Source organism: Narcine bancroftii, chromosome 7, assembly GCF_036971445.1.
Source record: "Narcine bancroftii isolate sNarBan1 chromosome 7, sNarBan1.hap1, whole genome shotgun sequence".
In the NCBI taxonomy this organism is placed as follows: Eukaryota; Metazoa; Chordata; class Chondrichthyes; order Torpediniformes; family Narcinidae; genus Narcine; species Narcine bancroftii.
Window position 1 is genome coordinate 142,259,720 of NC_091475.1, and position 21,347 is coordinate 142,281,066.

Genomic DNA, 21,347 nt, shown 5'->3' on the forward strand with positions numbered 1-21,347 from the left:
TGTTTGTTAGCATATATAACTTCTCAAGATTAGAGAATATCTTTGCATTAACCTTTCCAAAATGCTTAATGTTCAAGAATCTTTATTCACTTTTCTCTCTCCCTTTCATATGTCAGTTGATTCCTCTATGATCTGCCCTATGGCATCAGAAAAATAAACACAGTAGTGTTTTTCACACCACAGGCGAGTGGTGAAATTCCCAGGAATTCAAGAACTCCCAGGCCTTTCATATGGCAGTCCAAATTCACAGGAATTTGCCATCCCTGGAAATTTAGGGGGGTCCCGCCCCCAAACCGATGATGTGTTATGCCCTCACGAGAGAGACAGTAAATTCACCCTCCATTCATCCGTCTGACCATTCCTCTCCTGCCCACTTGCTCCTTCCCTCCCCCCACCCGGCTGCACGTCACCTGTCCACCCGCCCTACCCTGTGCTTCGGCACATTGCGACAGCAGCACAATGTGGGATGAATGGCAAACTTTGTTTCCCATAATCCCTCACGCAGCTGCAACCGATCTGGGAAATCCAGCTGCGTGAGGGATATGATTAACGAGGACAGCCATTCATCCCACATCGTGCTGCTGCAACAATGGGCCGAAGCAGCCCGCCGTTGTCAAGAGGTATGTATCTTTTAATTTTAATGCCTATGTGACGCAGGACGCAAGTGCTGATGTCACAAGTCTTCCCCTGCTCAGCCATTTGCCTTTTCACATTGCAGGGAAAGGGTAATTGGAAAAAATCCTGAGGCCGCAGACCTACCTAAAATTCCTTTTCATACTGCAGGTTCATGGGAGGGTTTGCAGGAAAATTTCCCAGCAAACTTCATTTAACACTGCAATGTGGAAAAAGCCCAAGAATTCTATGTTAATATGAAATGCCCTAGGTATTCAATAGAAGAGCCTCAACCCTCTTGTTTTCTTTTAAGTTTAGCTGTTGTGTGAGCAAACTGACAGTGAATTTCATTCATATATAGAAAAATTAATTGATCTATCCAAAGTGCTTGCATGGAATATCAGTGTTGTTAACAGCATGGTTTACTTCTTGTGTGGAGAAGCTTGTGCATTAGTGATAAGAGGCTTATCAGTGGTTAATTCAGGATTACTGAAATGGGGTTTAAGCTATGTCAAAGTAAGTGGCATGCCAATTTGGATATACACATAAACATAGTTTATTTTTAACTTTTGCCTCTAAGCTCATCAGTATGGAGAAAAGTCATGGAATTAATTCAGGCTGTCTAGATGTGAAATTTAAATTTTTATCAAATGTAATTAATCCAATTTTTTTGTTTAATAATATTTGTTGAGGCCATTGTGTTAATAAATGCTGGCAGCTCCATGCTGACTTGCAAGCATTTTCCAATGTAAGTCGAAGAAAGTTCAGGATTTATGCACCTGTGAATCCAAAGGCAGAGGTTCCAAACTTACTAACCGATTCTTGTGGTTCAAAGGTGAAGCAGAAATCAGCTGAAGTTTCACAGCACTGGGCTCTGCACCAGGCCAGCATGGACACAGGGCTGTGGGGAAAAAGTTACATTGCTTTAAACATTACTTTTGTTTACTGCAGGCACTCAAAAACAATCCAAAAGTTTGTCAACTTTGACAATGTGGGAACTTATTGGAGAGGTGGAGGGTAAATTCATGTTCTGTCAGTTATATTCTCAGCAATATATCATGGAAAATTGATCAAGATACACCAACCATGAGTCTTATTTACCCATGCTCTTGTCCAGCATGTCTGACTTTTTTCAGTAGTATACGTGGACTCAGAAATCATCCGGGTAAATGTATTTCATTGTTTATGAGAAGTAACATTGCTCAAACATTGCTCATATGAGCCCCTTGCTCATATGATACACCCTTGTCAAGACTACTTATTGTCATGGAGGCTCTGTACATGGCTTCATGAATGCTGTGAAAGTATTGATGGAGAGGAAAATTTGTTTCACCTTATAGAGTTGCACATCATAAACTGTAGAAAATTTACACCACAATACAATGATGAAGTTAAATGACCAAACTTACGAAAGTTGAATGTCAAGCACACCAATTCATGTTCATTTTGAGTTTTGCTCCAAATGGGCCACCTGACATGTTTGATTAAGTTATAGTTAGGAATTATAGGATCCAACTCGAGTGTTTAACTGAACTGATTTATCACAGCTTACAAACAAATAAAGAATGGACTCATTAGTTTCTTACAGCACACTATGAAGTTGACTTCCCTTGTTATTCACTAGACACAACATTGGTTTCTTGAACTACCCAAACACCACCCAGCCAAACCGCTCTGACCTTCTCACTGGCTCACTGCCACACGGGTGATCTTGATGCTTTACACTCCTCCTCCTGCATCTGAGATCCCTCACTCATATACTGGCGCTTAGCATGCATGCATGACCTCATATGATACAGGCAATGCATGGTCCAGTTGACAAGGGTCCTCTGATTCTGGCAGAACAGGAGCGTTGATATTCGTTGGCTTCAACCTGTTGCTGGTGTCAGCTTTTCTATTCCTGTTGATCACTAAAGTCTGTGAATGGCGTCGTAAGACCTGAAAAAGATAACCACAAACAGGCTGAAGTGGTTTGCAAACAGCATCCTGCCAAAAGAACACACAAGTACAGCATTGTAAATCATGCCTCACAGGAGTAGGTTGGAGTAATCTCATGTTTTCCAGAAGACGATCAATATAGAATGTTGTGTTTGGACTTGGATTCACAAAATCACCTGGAAAGGTTAACGTAGTGCCATGTACTAGCTCTACTGCTGAGCATCCAAGATTTGACTTAATAGCGGTATGCACTCCAAGGAGAACCATGGGCAAATGTTCACTCCACATAGATGCATCACCACCTACTCTTAATACTCCCTTCATTTGTCACTGGAAATGCTCAACAATGTCATTGGTCTGTGGATGGTAAGCCTTTCTTTGTCTTCTGACTTGTCACACTAAAGGCAGTAAAGCGCGCTTTGAGGATTGTTAACCATGCTGGTGCATTATTAATAAAAATGGTCGTGGAGGGGGGAAATCTCCAGTTTGACCTCCCAACTGCTCCTGTAAGGGGTTTATCCTCATCACTTTCCATTTTAAATGAGAAGATAGTGAACTCATGGGGTCACAACTAGAAATGGCACTGATTTACCACAGCTTATAAGCAAAAAAAAATTCATTTCTTTCAGCACACCCTGAAGATGATTTTCTTCATTGTTCTCTAGACACAACACTGTATTCTTCAACTCCCCAAACACCACCCTGTCAAACTCCTCTGGCCTTCTTATTGGCTCAATGCCACACAGGTGATCCTGACGCTCTCACTCTCCCCCTACGTCTGAGATTCATCACCCGTGCACTGACTGTTAACACACTCGCACATCTGTGTTATTACTTCCTCACATCAAATTGCTTATGTCATGAGCAGCGACTGCCACCAATCCTGATGAGGTTAAGTATGTGACCACGACAAGTGATTCTTCATCATGGGTTTCATTGTATTTAGAATGGTACTGCTTCCTTCTCTTTATTTATATTTAAACTTGATTGAATTATTTGATTAATCTATAAATCATTAATTGACTATTACATTTGTGCTTTTCAGTTGCATGCAACCTTTAAAAAGTAATTATTGTGACAGGTTACGATTTCATGTCTGTCGGTTTCAATTGAATTTTGATTGGTTTCTGACCAGCTCTGCTCTTTTCCTCTGTTATCTTCTTCACTGGAATGTGATATCATCATGGCTGCTCATTTCTACTGCTGCAATTAGCACCATCCTTTGCTTGTCAATGCGAGTTTTGTCTCAATTGCAGTCACCTTGACTTTCACAAATTCCCAGGGAATGGATTAAATGCCACTTAAATTCTCCAGTGAAAGCTGGCTCATACATCTTTGCTGGCACGAATGCTTGATATTTTCCAACTATTGCTGGTGAAACTATAAGATAATTAGGTGTGTAATGACATTTGGAAAGGCAAGGATGAAAGCAGATGATTCAGAGGCAATATTCTATGTGAAAAAATAAAATCAGATCAACTAAACTGGAAAGATAAATCCTCATAGAAGTAGAGACATTAATCTTAAGCTAAAACTTTGGAAAGAGGCAATCTGATAAATGATCAGGTAGAATAAAAGAAGTGTGTGGAGAAGGGAAAACAAAATCCAAAGTGCTGAAAGGTAAAAATCACTCATTTGAAATGCATCAGTGTTGGTTTAAAACAAAAAATAAATACATGCCTCACAGCCATAGAGTTCCACTATCACAAACTCTTACCTCTGGCCATCATCTTTATCTCATTCCTCATCGTTCTGACACTGAAGCAGATAACTGCAAAGAATATATCCGTTCAGAACCTTGCTCCATATCTAACTCAGCTCAAGTTGTGCTAATACCTTTCAATCATGTCTTTTCAAAGTGATAGACTGATTTTGAATCTCTTCTAGCTGATGTACATAAGAAATTAAGAATTAGAATCAAGAATAGATGTTACAACACATCCACCCAGCTCAGAATCAGAATTTGTCATGAACAAGTCATGAAAGTTTGTATTTTGCAGCAGAACCATACTGTAACTAACAATATTAGTATATATATAAAAAAAAATGGTGCACAAAAAATAAGGCAGTGTCTTTGGTTCATTGATTATTCAGGAATCTGATGGCAGTGGGGAAGAAGCTGTCTTTGTACTCATCTTGAGCTCCTCTACTTTTCTTTCCAAATGATAGCAGAGTGAAGAGGGCATGGCCTGAGTGGTGAGGGTCTTTTAGGATAGAGGTTGCCTTTTATAAGACACCGTCTCATGTCCTCAATGGAGTGAAGACTGGTGCCTGTGATAAAGAATAAACCTCTTTAATTTATTCTTTCTCTGAGAGTTGGCATCTCCATATCAGTCAATGATGCAGCCAGCCAGAATGCTCTCAACCTGTAAAAGTTTAAGAGAGTCTTTGGCAACATACCAAATCTCCTCAGACACCTCACAAAGTAAAGCTGCTGGTGAGATTTGTGTGTGATTTATTACAAATGCCCATTTTAGTTAAATGGGATGATCACTGTAAGGGATAGTATAGAAAGGGGGGACTGAATGGTCACAGCTAACCTTTCACAGAAGCACAACACAAGTCAGCCCAGTGATAATTTGATGCATTGGAAGAACTGAGGGATGGTTTATCGCAGTCTGTTCCAGCATTTGATACATTTGATTATTTTGCAAAGGGAGACGGCTGAAGGGAAAGCAGCTTTTGAAAGCAGCTCTTGTGACCAGCCATTTAGTGGAATTCAGAGCAAGCATGCTCTGTGAATGAATGGGCCTTTTCGATGGGTTGACCTGTGTCAGGAGGGTCTTTTGGGGAGCAAAGTGTCTCATTTTAATTGTGACTAACAGTAAAGGTTACTTGGAGAGACTGCTTTATTTTAAGTGTGACTTACAGTTAAGTTACTTGGAGAGACTGGTGGCAGGGTCTTTGAAACTTTGTGGAGGCCTCCCAATTTGAATCCTGCCTACAAAAGTACCAGGAGTGTTATGACCACAGCTTGTGTGAGTGGACATTTCTTCAACGGCAACACAAAAAGGATTCATGAGTCTGTGGAAGCCACAACTCCAGTCTTCCCATCAGTTCAACATTAATTGCTTGGAATAGATTTAGTTAGTCTTAAAGATAGTTTAAGAGTTAAGACTATAGTTAAAGAGTTAGAAATAAAATTAGTGTTCTAAAATTAAACACTGTCTGGTTCATTGCCCATTACGCTCGGTTTGTAACAGATTGCATCAACATGGAGGCTCCAGGGCAGATCCTCATTGTCTCTTAGGAATTTAAAATTCTTGACCTCCTCCACTATTGAGCCTTCAATGAGGACTGGCTCATGTTCCCGACTTCCTCCTAAAGTCCACAATCATCTCCTTGGTTTTGCTGATGTATGTAAATGATACTGTGCCTCAAGTTCAATTTCCAACACATTTCCAATATCATTCAAATTCCTCAGTCCTCCAAATATTCCTAATTTAACCTTGAATATACTCAACAATTGTGCATCCACTGCTCCTTGAGTTGAAGAATCTCAAAAGTTTGCAATTATCAAAAGAATGCTTTCCTTATTTCAATCATACATGGCAGCCAAAAAAAAAATATGTTTAGACATATTCCGGCCCATGAGCCCATTGCACCCAATACTTCATTTAACCTGCATTGCCTGAATGCTTTTGAAGGGTTCGCGGAAAACAATGCACCTGGAGGATACCCATGCAGTCACATGGAGAACATACTAACTCCTTACAGATTGTGTTGGATTCAAACCCAGATAGCTGGCTCTGTAATTGTGATAATTACAACACTAACTGTGCTTCCCAAAATATGTTGGATATTATCTGCAAGTCAGGCATAATTTCTGGGGAAATAGAGTTCATGTTTCTAGTCAATGGAAGGTCAGATTTTGCTTTTTCCTATGTGGTTTCCCCTCCCCGTCCTCTCCTTCATCTTGAGAATGGGTGCCACAATTCTGGAAAACAGCTTAATTTATCCTTTTATTCCCTCCCACATTCTGGTTTTCAAACTTGGACATATCAACAAAGCCTACACACCCATTACAAATCATAAGATGCTGGTGGAACTCAACCAGTCAGGAAGCATCCATGGGTCAAAATATTCAGTCAATATACTGTTCACCCATTGTCTGGTGTTTACTTACATTGTTATTTTCTGCATCACCGAATGTGATCTCTAGTCACCAGCTCCAGTTTTCCCCCTCAAATTATGTATTAAGTAATATACACATTTAAAAATGTTGACCATTTTAAATCATATCATGGCTTCCCTCACCCTTTCTTTGCAAATGATCTTATCTTTGGATTCCTTTTCCTCCATCTTATTTTATAACTTCCTCCATAGGTTTCCTTGGTAATAGGCAACTCACTCCTAAGCCTTACAAAAGTTTCCCTAGCCCTCAACACCCCCTCCCCTCTTTGAAACACTGCTTACAATGTAGTTTGTCGACCTGATGCCTCCATTTGTGATGGATTTTGATCAATTGTTTAGGGTAATATATGATAACCTATTAACTATGTCTTTCTTTGGAATGGCCATCCTAATTATACTTGTGTGAATCCCTCAAACATTTTACTTTATTAAAGGTTACAAGGGATGATGAAGACAGCAAATGAATACTTTGAATTTACAAAGTAGTAATTACAATCTATTAGACGAAGGGAAGTTACATAATTAAGAATTAAAAGTGACATTAAAGTAAAATCAAATAATTGATATGGTTTAGAATTCAAATATCTATATGAGGGTGTAGGAAACAAATTGGAAAGAACTTGAAAATAAAAATAAATATTGTTGAGTTCAAGGTATAGATCAAACAGAGTGAGAGATAGCACAAGTGTGAAGGACAGATCGATTGCATTAATGAGCCCATTCTAAGATTTTACATTTCTGTGACAATAAACAAGTAAAATTGGTGGAATTCAATTGCTAGACTCTAATACTCATATCTTATTTTTTTCTTTGGCTTGGCTTCGCGGACGAAGATTTATGGAGGGGTAATGTCCACGTCAGCTGCAGGCTCGTTTGTGGCTGACAAGTCTGATGCGGGACAGGCAGACACGGTTGCAGGGGAAAATTGATTGGTTGAGGTTGGGTGTTGGGTTTTTCCTCCTTTGTCTTTTGTCAGTGAAGTGGGCTCTGCGGTCTTCTTCAAAGGAGGTTGTTCATTTGGAAAAGCTCATGGAGGCATTCAGCATGAAATCAAGCCCTTTGGCCCATCACATTATCACTGACAATAATACACCAATCTTCTTTATTATTTGTCACATGTTTCCAATCAACTCCCATCAGAATTTATCTCTCACCTATAGACTAGAGTCCATTCATAGTAACTAATAAGCCACATGCCAGGAAGCAGGATGGTCCATTGATAATACTTGCATTCACAGGGAAGACCAAATTATTTGACACAACCACCAAATTAACAACATTGTTATTAACAAAAAAAAAATCCCAGTGTGGTGGCGCACATATTTGATGGTCAGGTAAAACATCTTCATATGTTGTGTGCGCATCAGCAAAGCAGCCGCATCAAAGATGGCACTGCATGTTTCATCTTTTCCGGCAGAGGATTTGGACATGCACAACACATGTGGGCAGCACGTTAGGGTCACGCTGATGCGGATTCTGGCACGTGGAGGACAGGAGCTTAGAAGGCCTTAAAACAGCAGCACACTAGACTCAATAAACCTCACGAGTTCTGACGAGTCCACCAACTGCTGGTCTCATTTGTTCATTCATTTAGCTCAGACGCTACATTGAGAGATAATTGATGTTCTATGATTAGACAATAGTATTTCTTCAGAAGTTCTATGTTGCTTGAATACAAAATACAATTGTGGAATAATAAAGCTTTCTCCAGACATAAATCAGTTCACATTCACTATCTATAAAAAGTAAGCATGATTTTATCACAACCTATCATCTGTCTAAGCAATAAGAAAATAACAAACATTCTTATCATCCCGAATTGATGATAAGTAGGTGATTGAAATGCTTGGAGGTCATATTTTTAGATCTTGCTCTTGACTTTAATTCTTCTTCTTTCTTTCTTTTGCTTGGCTTTGCGGACGAAGATTTATGGAGGGGTAATGTCCACGTCAGCTGCAGGCTCGTTTGTGGCTGACAAGTCTGATGTGGGACAGGCAGACACGGTTGCAGTGGTTGCAAGGGAAAATTGGTTGTTTGGGGTTGGGTGTTGGGTTTTTCCTCCTTTGTCTTTTGTCAGTGAGGTGGGCTCTGCGGTCTTCTTCAAAGGAGGTTGCTGCCCGCCGAACTGTGAGGCGCCAAGATACACAGTTTGAGGCAATATCAGCCCACTGACGATGGTCAATGTGGCAGGCACCAAGAGATTTCTTTAGGCAGTCGTTGTACCTCTTCTTTGGTGCACCTCTGTCTCAGTGGCCAGTGGAGAGCTCACCATATAACACGATCTTGGGAAGGCGATGGTCCTCCATTCTGGAGACGTGACCTACCCAGCGCAGTTGGATCTTCAGCAGCGTGGATTTGATGCTGTCGGCCTCTGCCATCTCAAGTACTTCGATGTTGGTGATGAAGTCGCTCCAACTAATGTTGAGGATGGAGCGGAGACAACGCTGGTGGAAACGTTCTAGGAGCCATAGGTGATGCCGGTAGAGGACCCATGATTCGGAGCCGAACAGGAGTGTGGGTATGACAACGGCTCTGTATATGCTAATCTTTGTGAGGTTTTTCAGTTGGTTGTTTTTCCAGACTCTTTTGTGTAGTCTTCCAAAGGCGCTATTTGCCTTGGCGAGTCTGTTGTCTATCTCGTTGTCGATCCTTGCATCCAATGAAATGGTGCAGCCGAGATAGGTAAACTGGTTGACCGTTTTGAGTTTGTGTGCCCGATGGAGATGTGGGGGTGCTGGTAGTCATGGTGGGGAGCTGGCTGATGGAGGACCTCAGTTTTCTTCAGGCTGACTTCCAAGCTAAACATTTTGGCAGTTTCCGCAAACAATTAAACTACATATTTGATTCAGATGATTTTTAAACTAAGTTTATATATTTGCTGTACGTGAAAGCATGATGATGGAGAAACTCAGCCATTCAAACACATACTTCAGATAGCAAAGATAAAGATATATAACCAACATTTTCAGACTGAGCCCTTCATCAAGGTATGAGCAAAATGTAGACAGGCACCTGAATAAAATGGTTGGGGGTGGGGAGGAGCACATTCCCACTGGCAAGAGGCTATAGGTGGATAAAAGAGGGAGGATACAACAGCAAACAGGGGAGGGGGGAGTTGGATCTGTGAATGGAGAGCGAAAGGGGTGGAGAGTGTTAGAAAATGAGACTGAGGAATAGGGAGGAGGGGAGAATGGAGAGCGGTCTACCAGAAGCAGGAGAAGTTGATATTAATGCCTTCATTTGTAAAGTGCCCACAGAGAATATTAGGTATTTGTTTTAGCAGTGCAGGAGGCCATGGACTGACATGTCAGCAGAGGAGTGGGGTGCAGAATTGAAATGGTTGGCCATGGGGGGATGCCTCTCATCGATTTGGACTGAGTAAATTTCCTCAGCGAAGCCATCTCCCAGTCTGTGTTCATTCTCTCTGATGTAGAGAAGGCCACAATGGGAGCATTGGACTCAGTAGATGACTCCTGCAGATTTACAAGTAAGGTGTTGCTTCACTTTGAAGAAATGCTTTGGGCCCCAAATGGTAGTGAGACATGAGATGTGGCTGCAAGTGCGGCATTTCCTGCAGTCACAAAGGAAGATCCCAAGAGGACGATTAATGTGAAAGGATGAAAGAGTCTTAGAAGGAGGAGAGGAGAAAATGTGTCTGGTGGTGGGGATCATGTTGCAGGTGACGGAAATGTTGGAGGGGATTTCCTGTTTTTGTTGCATCTAGGGACAGAGGGGACCAGGACAAATGAGTATGACATGGATGAGATGCAGATAAGGGCAGAGTGGTGATAGAAGGGAAGCCACATTTTTTGCATACTTAATATAAGGGCAAAATACTTTCTGTGTAGCATGGATGACAATGCAACCGTATTTTAACCGTCAACTGCCCTGTCTGGACTTGTAATATTTGTAATTAGTGTTAGGTCTGCTTTGTTCATGAATGAGTGAGACAAACACCAGGCTGAGTCGAAATCAGGGTTCTTTGTTCTTTATTACCGGATTGTAACACTTGCGACCAACCAGGTTAGTCGGAGAATGCATTCTGCCGTTATCAGCAAAATGGTGATTTTTTTATACCCTTGGATACATGCTTAGAACATCATCATATCATTACTTGTCCAATGACTAAAACTGTTGCTATCCTTTCCCTGCTAGCTTCCTGCCTCTCAATCCATCAATGTCTCTCTTATCTTGTAAGTACAAGGATGCATTTACATCTTGTTACAGCCCTGTACATTCCCATCTCATGATGTTTTACCTAACAGGAGTACAAGGACACCTCCCCTTCTTGTTACTGCCCTGTACAGGGTAACTCCCTACACATTCCCATCTCATGATGTTTTACCTTACAATCCCTCCTTTGTCCTCTTTAGAGGACAATCTCGCCCTGACTATGCTACCACCGCGTTACATTAGTTCGCCTATTATTGCCAAGCTCTATACGGGTTCTGTTCACAGGGCAGTTCGGCTGGTGGGCGAGGGCTCCCCCAACCCTCCTTTGCGTACACCCCCCATCCGTCACCCCGATCCCATTGCCCATTTACAAGTTTCATCCCATTTTCCCCCAAGCAAAAAACTAGCTAACCCCCCGTACATTAGTAAATTCCCAAGTTAACATATGGTCTACAATCTAATTCATAATACTTGTTCTACAATCTGATTAATAATGTTTGTGTTACAATCAATGTTATAATATTTGGGTTACAAGCAAGGTTAAAATTATATGTGTAACAATCTAATTCACAATCCCTCCTTTCCATCACATTCCCCATCAGACTCCAGATCGATCTCAGCAACTTTCTCCGTCTCCTGTAATGTGAGATAGTCTTGCTCCACAGCCTGCACAGCTTGATATTTCGGAGGCAGTTCATCACGGTCAGCAAAGGCTTTCTCTATGGTCCTCGTGACCAGCGTTCGAATGCATGGAATACAACAACAGCCACAAGTGATAAAAATTGATACAGAAATGAACAAACCCAGCAAAAGTTGTCCTAACAATGTGCTCCATCTCCCAAACACTCCCTGTAACCAGAATAAAACAGGATTGGAGACTCCAGACTGGGCTTTTAATTCTTTCGCCAATGCCCTAAGTTTCGTTAACCCCTTAGTGAGTGATCCATCTGGCCCTGTGTTATTAGAGATAGAAGTGCAGCATAGATCTCCAAACATAGCACACACTCCACCTTTCTCTGCCAGGACCATATCAATCGCTATCCTATTCTGAAGTGTCATAAGGGAAGTTTCTGACAGTTGTTGATGTATTGCCTCAACAACGTCCCTGGTCAAATTTGCAAGGCGCTGGACATTATAGTGAATAAGGTTGATCCTATTAACATTTTTATTTACAGTGATGGGAAAAATTGCACTAAAAACAGGAAAACTTTCAAACCCAGCTGCAATCTCATCGGCTAATTTAAATTCGTCCGGAATATTCCGGGCTTGGCCAATGGCATCAATCCATACCCCATCAGGGTTCCTTCCTCCCGGCCCCAAGAGTCCAACACTCCTCCTTTTTCTCCACAGCCAACTCTCTGTGTGGCGCAATTCTAGGGAATCCTCGTCTCCCTCCTGCCTTTTGACAATCAGCACTGGCGCATTAAGGGTTACTAGAGCACACCGACCATCCCAGTTAGCGGGGAGCCAGTTGTACAGCACTCTTCCTCCACAAAACTCATCTGTGTAGTCATTCAATCTGCTACAAGTCTCCTTAGTTTCAGATTCATTGTTTTTGTTATGGGACCTCAAAATCATCCCCTGTATATGTTCATGATAACCAGTAACCTGTTTGGCTGCCCTGTCAGGCACCCATGTGGCGTTTTCCCTGCTAATAGTAGGTCGTCTACATACTGAATCAGTGTAACATCTTCCGGGAGCTTTAATTTCATTAGGATTTCGCTAAGGGCCTGATTGAACAGTCCTGGACTGTCTTATAACCCTGAGGTAATCTAGTGTATGTGTACCAATGTGCTTGGTAAGTGAAAGTGAACCAGTCTTGGCATTCCTCAGCTAATTCCAAGCAGAAGAATGCGTTTGCCAGATCAATGACAGTATAGTATTCGTGCTCCGGACTCAGAGCCCTAAGTGCTACATATGGGTCTGGGACTGGTCTCCCGATAGTCTTGGTAGCCAAGTTAATCTCCCGGAGGTCGTGTACCATCCTCCAGTCTTTTCTACCCTGTTTGGGAACAGGCATGATGGGCGTGTTCCACATACTGTCAGGTGCCGCCCTTAAAACCCCTGACTCCATTAACCCTTCTATCGTTCCTTTAATACCCTCCTCCTGACTGGGCGACAAGCGGTATTGTTTTCTCCATATTGGTTTCTGCCCGGGGTTGGCCAATTCTAGAAATACCTCTCCTTTTATTACTCCCACATCATAGGGCCCCGTTGTCCATATATGTGGACTCAGATTAGAAAGATATTTGTCTGAGTCTCTGTGATCAATATTTTCTCCTTCTATGGCTCGGTCTCTTTCTACTTTCTCATTCACTACCTGGTCCCATGCTTCAATATTCAGTCTGACAAATTTTCCTCCCTCCGAGGTGGAATATCCCGGGATTTCTGTCTGCCTGTATTCACACCCTATCGCTTCCTTTACCATCGGACCCAGCTGTCGAGCGTGATGATCTTTGTCAATACCCAAGGTCACATGAGGCACACTTTCTACTCCTAAGCAGAACCACTCCATTTGTTCTTCTGTCATGACAACCATAGCAGCTATTCCCTCCTTACCTACAAAGATAAATGGACAATGTATCGTTTCTGTCTTCCCTTCTTTTAGAGAGTCCCACCTCTCCTCATATTCCTGGTCCGGGTGGATGGTGTAGTTTAATGTAACATGCATAGGATCTAGTGGATAATGGTAATCCCCATACCGAGGAATACTGGCCCTCCACTCAAAAAACTGTTTAATCAGCCCTGGGCCTGGTTCATCATACAGTAGCCGACTCCAGAAAATACTAACCTCCACAGAGTCTTCTGAAGCGTTAGATGGGGTCATTACTATAAACTGTCCTCCCCTTCTTATTGTATCCCCTGGGTATGTTAACCGAAGGCCCTTCTCAGAACATTGTATGGTTATTCCTAGTTTGGTAAGAATGTCCCTTGCTAATAAATTAATGGGGCAACTTGGCACAACCAGGACAGGCGTTTTAACCCTTTGTCGTCCAAATGTCATGTCGATGTTATCTGTATAGGGCTGTGTTTCCCTTATCCCGGAGAATCCTATTGTAGATAATGTTTTGCCCGAAAATGTGCTCCCTGGGGGTTTTTTAATCACTGTCGTAACTGCTGCCCCTGTGTCAACCATAAATTCAATTTTTTCTCCATTTACCGTCCCCCAAATTTTTGGTGGCTCCCAGGGAGGCGTGATTTTTGATTCTCCAGGGCACCTTCAATAATCAAATTCAGCACCTTCCTCAATATAGTCATTACACTGAGGTGCCTGGACTTGTTGATCACTCTGCCACCCCCCGATTCTCTGGGGCCCATCAATGTGTCCACCCCTACCCCTTGCTTGTCCTCTTAAGTTTCCTCCTCTTCCCCGATAGCCTCTCATAGAGGGTAATCTTTTTCCCCTTGCTCTCCCAGCCTCCGGACAGTTCCGCTGGTAGTGTCCAGGATTTTGGCAGTACCAGCATACTGCATGTTCCCCTCTATACATTGTACCTAGCTGTCTTTCCCAACCATTTCTTACTTGGGGTCCCGGATTTATCACTGGCCCCATGACCTGTGGGACTATCTGTTGGGCCGCTAATTTAACCCCTATATGTTCTATGGCTCTCACCAATTTATCGGTTGTCTTGTCCACCTCCTTCTGGGACGCACTTTCTGACTTAGCATGCTCTGATTGACGATGTCGTTTGATTGCATGTGTCAGGTGTCTTTTCCACAAATCCTCTGACATTGTCTCTACTCCCACAATGTCCCTTAATTTTGCTTGAACCGTAGCAGGTAGTCCGTTTATTATCCCATTACGAAAGTGAGCCCTTCCTAAGGGGCTGTGGTCAAGTCTTTCTCCAGTCCCTGTTTCCCATAAGTCCCATGCTCGAGTGAAATACTCGTGTGCAGTCTCTCCTTCCTTTAGTTGAAGGGTTACCAAGGCATCCAAACTATAGGGTGTAGGAAATGTTTCTCTAAGTGCTTCCCAAAATTTATTCCAAAGTGGGTTAAATTCTATTTCATCCCCCAATTTACTGCTTCTTACAATTTTCTCTATTTGCTTCAGGGCCCCTTCTGCCTTTAATTTTATCATGATAGTTCTGACATCTGCGAGTGCTAATTGTTCTTGGCAGGTTTCTCGCTCAAAACAAGAAATCCATGGACTAGCCCCATTACTCAACGGAGGTAGTTTTTTCATTAAACTCTCTAAGTCCATTCGTGACCAGGGTACATATTTTTGAGTTCCCCGTCCCGTGATCAGTAATGGGCATTGATATCTCAATTTTGGGGATTTCTGCTCCTTCTTTACTCTTGGCATGCATTTATTTATCCCACCTTGTTCTGACTCTTCTTCGTCACTGTCACTGTCCCTATCAGCTTCCAATGTCTCAGGGTCAAAGGTATATTGGTCACGTTCATCTCTAAGATAATCTTTTCGGCCATAGTTTAGTTGTTTCACATCTTTCTCTTTTGTTCTAACTATGTCCAGGTAGGCATGTCTATTTTTCTCCCTCCCGAGTCTTTTCCTTTTACTTTCCTCCCATGGTGGATCGTATCTCGTTTCCTCATCTGTACTACACTTTTCGTCCTTTACTCCTATTACCATTCCTTCAGCTTTAATTTCTCCTGACAGTGTTGTAGTTATCTTTTCCACTTCCTTCAATACACCTACCATTAAATCTTTTTGATCCTCACTGATCTGCCCCAGCACATTAATATCTCTGTTTAAGTTTTTAATGTTATCCTGAACCTTTTTCATGTTCCATTTCTGTATCTCTAACTCCTTTTCTATTTTCTTGGACTCCAGAGGGGTCTCTACATCTATTACTCCCCCTTCTATTTTTATTAAAGGGGCCTGTACCTCGTCTGATGTGTCCCTATTCCCGTGGTTCTTGTCACACCCCAGTGTCTCAATATCTGGATATAAGGGACGTGACTCCAGTATCCCATCTGGGGTGCCAGAGAGAGAGAGAGAGAGAGAGAGAGAGAGAGAGAGCATAGCGAGAGAAAGAGATAGAGAGGCAGATACACAGAGCACAAGAGATAGAGAGAAAATGCCTTGCACTGGCCCCACTGGGAGAAAAGTCTTCAGATTAACACTTTCGTTTCAAAGGTTTTAAAAGGTTCTCATCCTGTGATCACTGGTCTGGATCAGATTGGGTCTCCCACCACTGGGAACTATCACTCCTTCCTTCCCTCCCACCTCGAGTGAGCTACACGTCAGCCCACAATGTCTGCCCTGATCCCGCAATGGTGGGGGTGCGGGAAAGAGGGAGGGAGAGAGGATAAAACAGGATCCCATTTGATGCGGAGCTGGAATTGTGGGCACAAAATTAAAACCAAATTGTATTTCTCTGCCCTGCCCAACCTGGGGATTTCAGGGCAGCACCGCCACAGATTGGGATTGGGAGGGGGAGTGGGTGAGAGAGGAGGGGGGGGGAGAAGAGAGAGAGGGGGAGAGAAGAGAGAGAGGGGAGGGAGAGAGCAAACCCGGACACTTCGTGGCTGGAAACTGGAAACAGGCACTTTTCCTTTCCCTTCTGTGTTTTGTTTCTTCCAGCTTATCTAAGCCTCTACGTTTTAAAATTTTTTTTTTCCTCACCTGTCAGGAACATCTCAGTGCCCCCGGGTAACCAACCCCTCTTCCTCCAGCGGTCTACACATTTTCGGAGCATTTTTTGTTTTTCCAATGCCGCATTACTGGTATTTCGCTCCTCTAATTCCTGATTAATTTCCTTAATAACTTGGTCAAAAGTCTTAGCAGGCAACTGTACAGCCATAGCTGCGGGACCGCTTTCTAATGCCTGTTTTAATTTAGGTTTTTGTCCGTTTAGGGGATCTATGTCAACGAAAATTGCTTTTAAAAATGTCTCCTTGCAAGCTGGATGACTAATATCTTTTAAAGGAACAGTCTCTAAGTCTTGTCCTCCAATTGACTTCAGACTGTCCTGTATACTCTGATTGCTCGTTTTCCACTCTCTGTTTTCCCAAAGGGGTCTGAAAGTTAAATTACAACTACAAAACCAAATATTTGGGCTATACTTTTGTCCTGTTTCCCTGTACCAATCTATGAATTTACGTAACTTTATCTCCTTGGTGATGTTGGGAATACCCTCATTTAACTTATCAAAAGTATTTCGAATAAACTGGGTGTCTCTTAGGAGTTTGTCAACTTTTTCATTAATATCTCCTACCTGATCCGGACACAGCTGTCGCAGCCTTCTGTCGTCGTTCTTGTTCACCAGGCAGGCGTCCCTGAGTACTTTTTTTGTTGTCTCAAGGCCTCTAGTGTCTGCTGTGGTATTCCACCACGGCGAATTGGGGAAATAAATTCTTAACTTCTCAAGTGTACAGACATTATCATACCTACCGGACATTTATAAGTCAGTCTCTCAGATACAATTGAGGCCAATAAGCCTGAACCTTTGTTTTCTTTCAAAGCCCAACCTTCACGTGGGAGATTTCTCCTCTTAATAACCAGTTTAGGGCAGAAAACTCAGGTCCTCAATTGTTTATAGACCACCTTCTCACTCTATTGGACTTTGCAACGACACAATAAAGACTTTTAAACTCTAGTAGTTTCTTGCGAAGCACTTAATAAATGTCATTCAAACACCTTAAGGACTTTTATCTTGTCTGTAATCACTTACGTGTTACAATCCTGGCATGCGACCTTCAATTGTGGTCGTCTAATTTGTCCGATCTCCAGTTCTTACTGACAATCATAAAGATTTAAAAAAAAAAGAGAATTTTGTTAAAACAGGCTTCTCTGGACCTTTTTATCAGCCGGCTGAGATGATTGTCAGAAAAAACAGAAACCGTCGTCCAGTGTTCACTCACCCATCACGTCGGGGTCACCAAATTGTTAGGTCTGCTTTGTTCATGAATGAGTGAGACAAACACCAGGCTGAGTCGAAATCAGGGTTCTTTGTTCTTTATTACCGGATTGTAACACTTGCGACCAACCAGATTAGTCGGAGAATGCATTCTGCCGTTATCAGCAAAATGGTGATTTTTTTATACCCTTGGATACATGCTTAGAACATCATCATATCATTACTTGTCCAATGACTAAAACTGTTGCTATCCTTTCCCTGCTAGCTTCCTGCCTCTCAATCCATCAATGTCTCTCTTATCTTGTAAGTACAAGGATGCATTTACATCTTGTTACAGCCCTGTACATTCCCATCTCATGATGTTTTACCTAACAGGAGTACAAGGACACCTCCCCTTCTTGTTACTGCCCTGTACAGGGTAACTCCCTACACATTCCCATCTCATGATGTTTTACCTTACATTAGATAGCATCAGAAAATGTGTTTATCTGTCATTTCAAATGCACGAACAATGTGCTAAGTTCTAATCGTGAGCATATGATGTGATTTTTGAACTTGTTTCAATGCAAATAATGTGCAGTCACATGAAACGCTCACAACACAGAAGTAATGTCAATCCATGCACAGCACTCAAACCATGTCATCCCAGTGGATCTGATTCATTTTGAAATGGAACAACATGGGAAATCAGGAATGGATAACAGGCTCATTACTGGATTTGGATCATCAGTTCTTATAACAATAATTAATTACTCGCAAGTTTGTTGGGGACCTGAGCTGCTGAAGTCAAAAGCCAGAAAAATCTGGCAATAAAAGCATGAGAATATTCTGCACTTACAGAATATTCTGTAACTTAAAAAAATTAATGCTTGGAAAATGGATCTACCAACTGGATATAAGGAGGTGAGCTAAGGGCATGAGTCGAAGGTGCAGGAGATGCTCCATTTGCACCCACACCTCCTCCCTCAGTACTATTCGAGGCTCCAAACAGTCCTTCCAAGGGAAGCAACACTTCACTCGTGAATCTGCAAGGAGTTATTTACTGCATAGCGTTCTCCTGCTGTGGTCTCCTCAATATCAGATAGACTGAATGCAGACTGGAGCATTGCTTTATTGAGCACCTCGGCGCTATCAGCCACAATAGCGTAGATCTCCCAGTGGCCACACATTTCAATTTTCCATCCCATTCCCTTGTTAACATGTCTGTCCATGGTCTCATGTACTGCTAGACTGAGACCATCGTAAAATGGAGGAACAACACCTCATCTTCCGACTGGGCACTCTCCAACCGGATGCCATTAATATTGACTTTTCTGGCTTCTGTTAATTCCACCCCCCACCCCCACCCCCTTGATTCTGTTAGAAATTAAAGTACCTTTAAAGAAATTGCTCGAGACAAAAATTGAGAACAAAGAACATTTATTACTACAACAATGCAAAGTTGGGTGCTTCCCCTTACCCTGGGAATACACACATACACTGGGGCTCACCCAACTTTTATACAGTCAATTTCAGTATCAGAGTGCCCTCCCCCTTACATTCTTCTGCCCCCTGGATGGGTTTGGCATAGGCAATCCTTCCTGCCTACGTGCAGTTTCAGTACACTTGGAGGACCAGGGGGTATCCTGTGGGTGCCCCATCATGTCATTGTCCTTATTCACACCTTCCTGATTCTCTGGGCTACAGTCTCTTGATATGCAGAGTTGACTCATTCTATCTAGGGTTGGCTAATTTCATATGTATAAATCTGTGTATGGTTAGCTAATTAGAAATGTATGACTTGGTACTTCTGTCCAGGGCTAGGAGATCCTTATCTGATCCAGACTACCTCAACTTCCTACATTCTATTGTACCTTACCATTCCTTATCTTAGTCCTATGGTCTTGTCACAAAGACTAGAAGATTCTTATGTTAATCGTGCTGACTCTGCTTTCCTGCATCCTAAGCCCCAAGCTTATCCTGTTTGAACTGGTTACAGCCATTTTACTGATGAACTTTAGTTTCTTCCATGTTCATAATTTTAGATCAATTTTCCCATCTCTCACAATCCTCACTTTTCTTTTAGATCAGTAATACTGATCTTTCACCATGATCAGTGTTACTGATCTTTGGCTACTAGTGTCAGTGTGACTGATCCCCCCCCTCCCCCCTTTCCTCACTTTTCGTTTAGATCAGTAATACTGATCTTTCAAGTGTAAGGTGTTGTTTTACCCAGCTGGTCAATAACCGAAATGTAACACCTGTGTAAAGTCTTTAGGTAGGGGAGCACCATGAAGGTCAGAGTAGCGAGTCCAGCTGCTTATTAGGGTTGCGAGTATCAGGCTCCAGTTCTCAGTAAAGAGTCTAGTCCATCCCACATCAGTCCGAAGTTGCCACGTCTGAACATGGGCATGGGCAGATTCACGTTGAAACATTGAAGCAGTGTCTTTTAACCACCCGACTTTTGTAAGCATTGTCCTGACGAAGTCTGTGAGAGACGCTGCCTTCAGCAGCGAACAAGTAGCAGTCTCTGAGAAACGCTGCCTTCAGCAGCGAACAAGTAGTCAGGCGGTTCCGTTGAATTGTGGTTAGTATATGATGTCCTCTTCAGCCCCGAACCCTAGGGCCACCGATCTCCGAAGGCTGTTTGGAGCCTGATATTAAAGTGTCAAGCAGCTCACGGTTGTTGGAAACTGGTGCTCCCCTTCACGGGGTGATGAAAAGAGACCAAGCTGGGGGGGGTTGTTTCTTGTGATTTAACTGTGTGTTGCAGCTTGTCTGCTAACATTAGCATATGTATCATTGAACTTGTGAGTTGCAGCCTGTCTGTGTACATTAGCATATGTATTAACTCTCTCTCTCTCTGTTACATGTACAATCCTGACTACCATTCTGTCTGTCTTTGTCCCACCATGTCCTTTGTGCTATCGCTTCAAAACTCCTGTCTTTAATACCTGTGTAGGCTAAGATACAAATTAGATGTACTCCACTAAAGCTGTTCAGTTCCCCTGGTCCGTATTGGAATCCCTTGTTAACCCATATCCCACTATGACTATACATTAAATCTATGCCCTGTCTACATTCTAAAGGAGCACAATTGTAACCTCTGCTGCCCCTATTCCAGGGGGACTTAAAACATTAACGAACAATATTCCAAAAAATGAGTAAAACAACAATGAAAGTAAAACCCATTGAAAGCAACAATAAAATATAACAATAACTGAATAAACAACAATAAATGTAAAGCTCATTGAAAACAGCAATAAAATACAACAATAGCTGAATAAACCACAATAAATGTAAAGCTCATTGAAAACAGCAATAAAATACAACAATAACTGAATAAACCACAAAAATGTAAAGCTCATTGAAAACAGCAATAAAATACAACAATAACTGAATAAACCACAATAAATGTAAAGCTCATTGAAAACAGCAATAAAATACAACAATAACTGAATAAACCACAAAAAATGTAAAGCTCATTTGAATCTGTGTGTCGTGATGTTGTGGTTCAGAAGCTGGTTTAATTCTTTGAATGTGGGTCCAGCCTTTCTCTCTTGTTCTTACTGCGGTGTCTGTAATTAAAAGTACACAGAAGGGACCATCCCAGGCAGGTTTTAGTTGATCCTCTTGCCATGCTTTTACATATAACCAATCACTAGATTTTAATAAAATGAATAACAA

At 42.1% G+C, this 21,347-nt stretch overlaps 1 protein-coding gene and 1 long non-coding RNA gene across 2 annotated transcripts in view; both read left to right on the top strand.

Moving 5' to 3' along the window:
- The window catches only part of LOC138739179 (uncharacterized), a 448,454-nt gene that overhangs the window by 323,450 nt on the left and 103,657 nt on the right, over window positions 1-21,347 (top strand). The gene's annotated exons all lie outside the window — the stretch shown is intronic.
- The window catches only part of LOC138739939 (uncharacterized), a 109,412-nt gene that overhangs the window by 55,650 nt on the left and 32,415 nt on the right, over window positions 1-21,347 (top strand). The gene's annotated exons all lie outside the window — the stretch shown is intronic.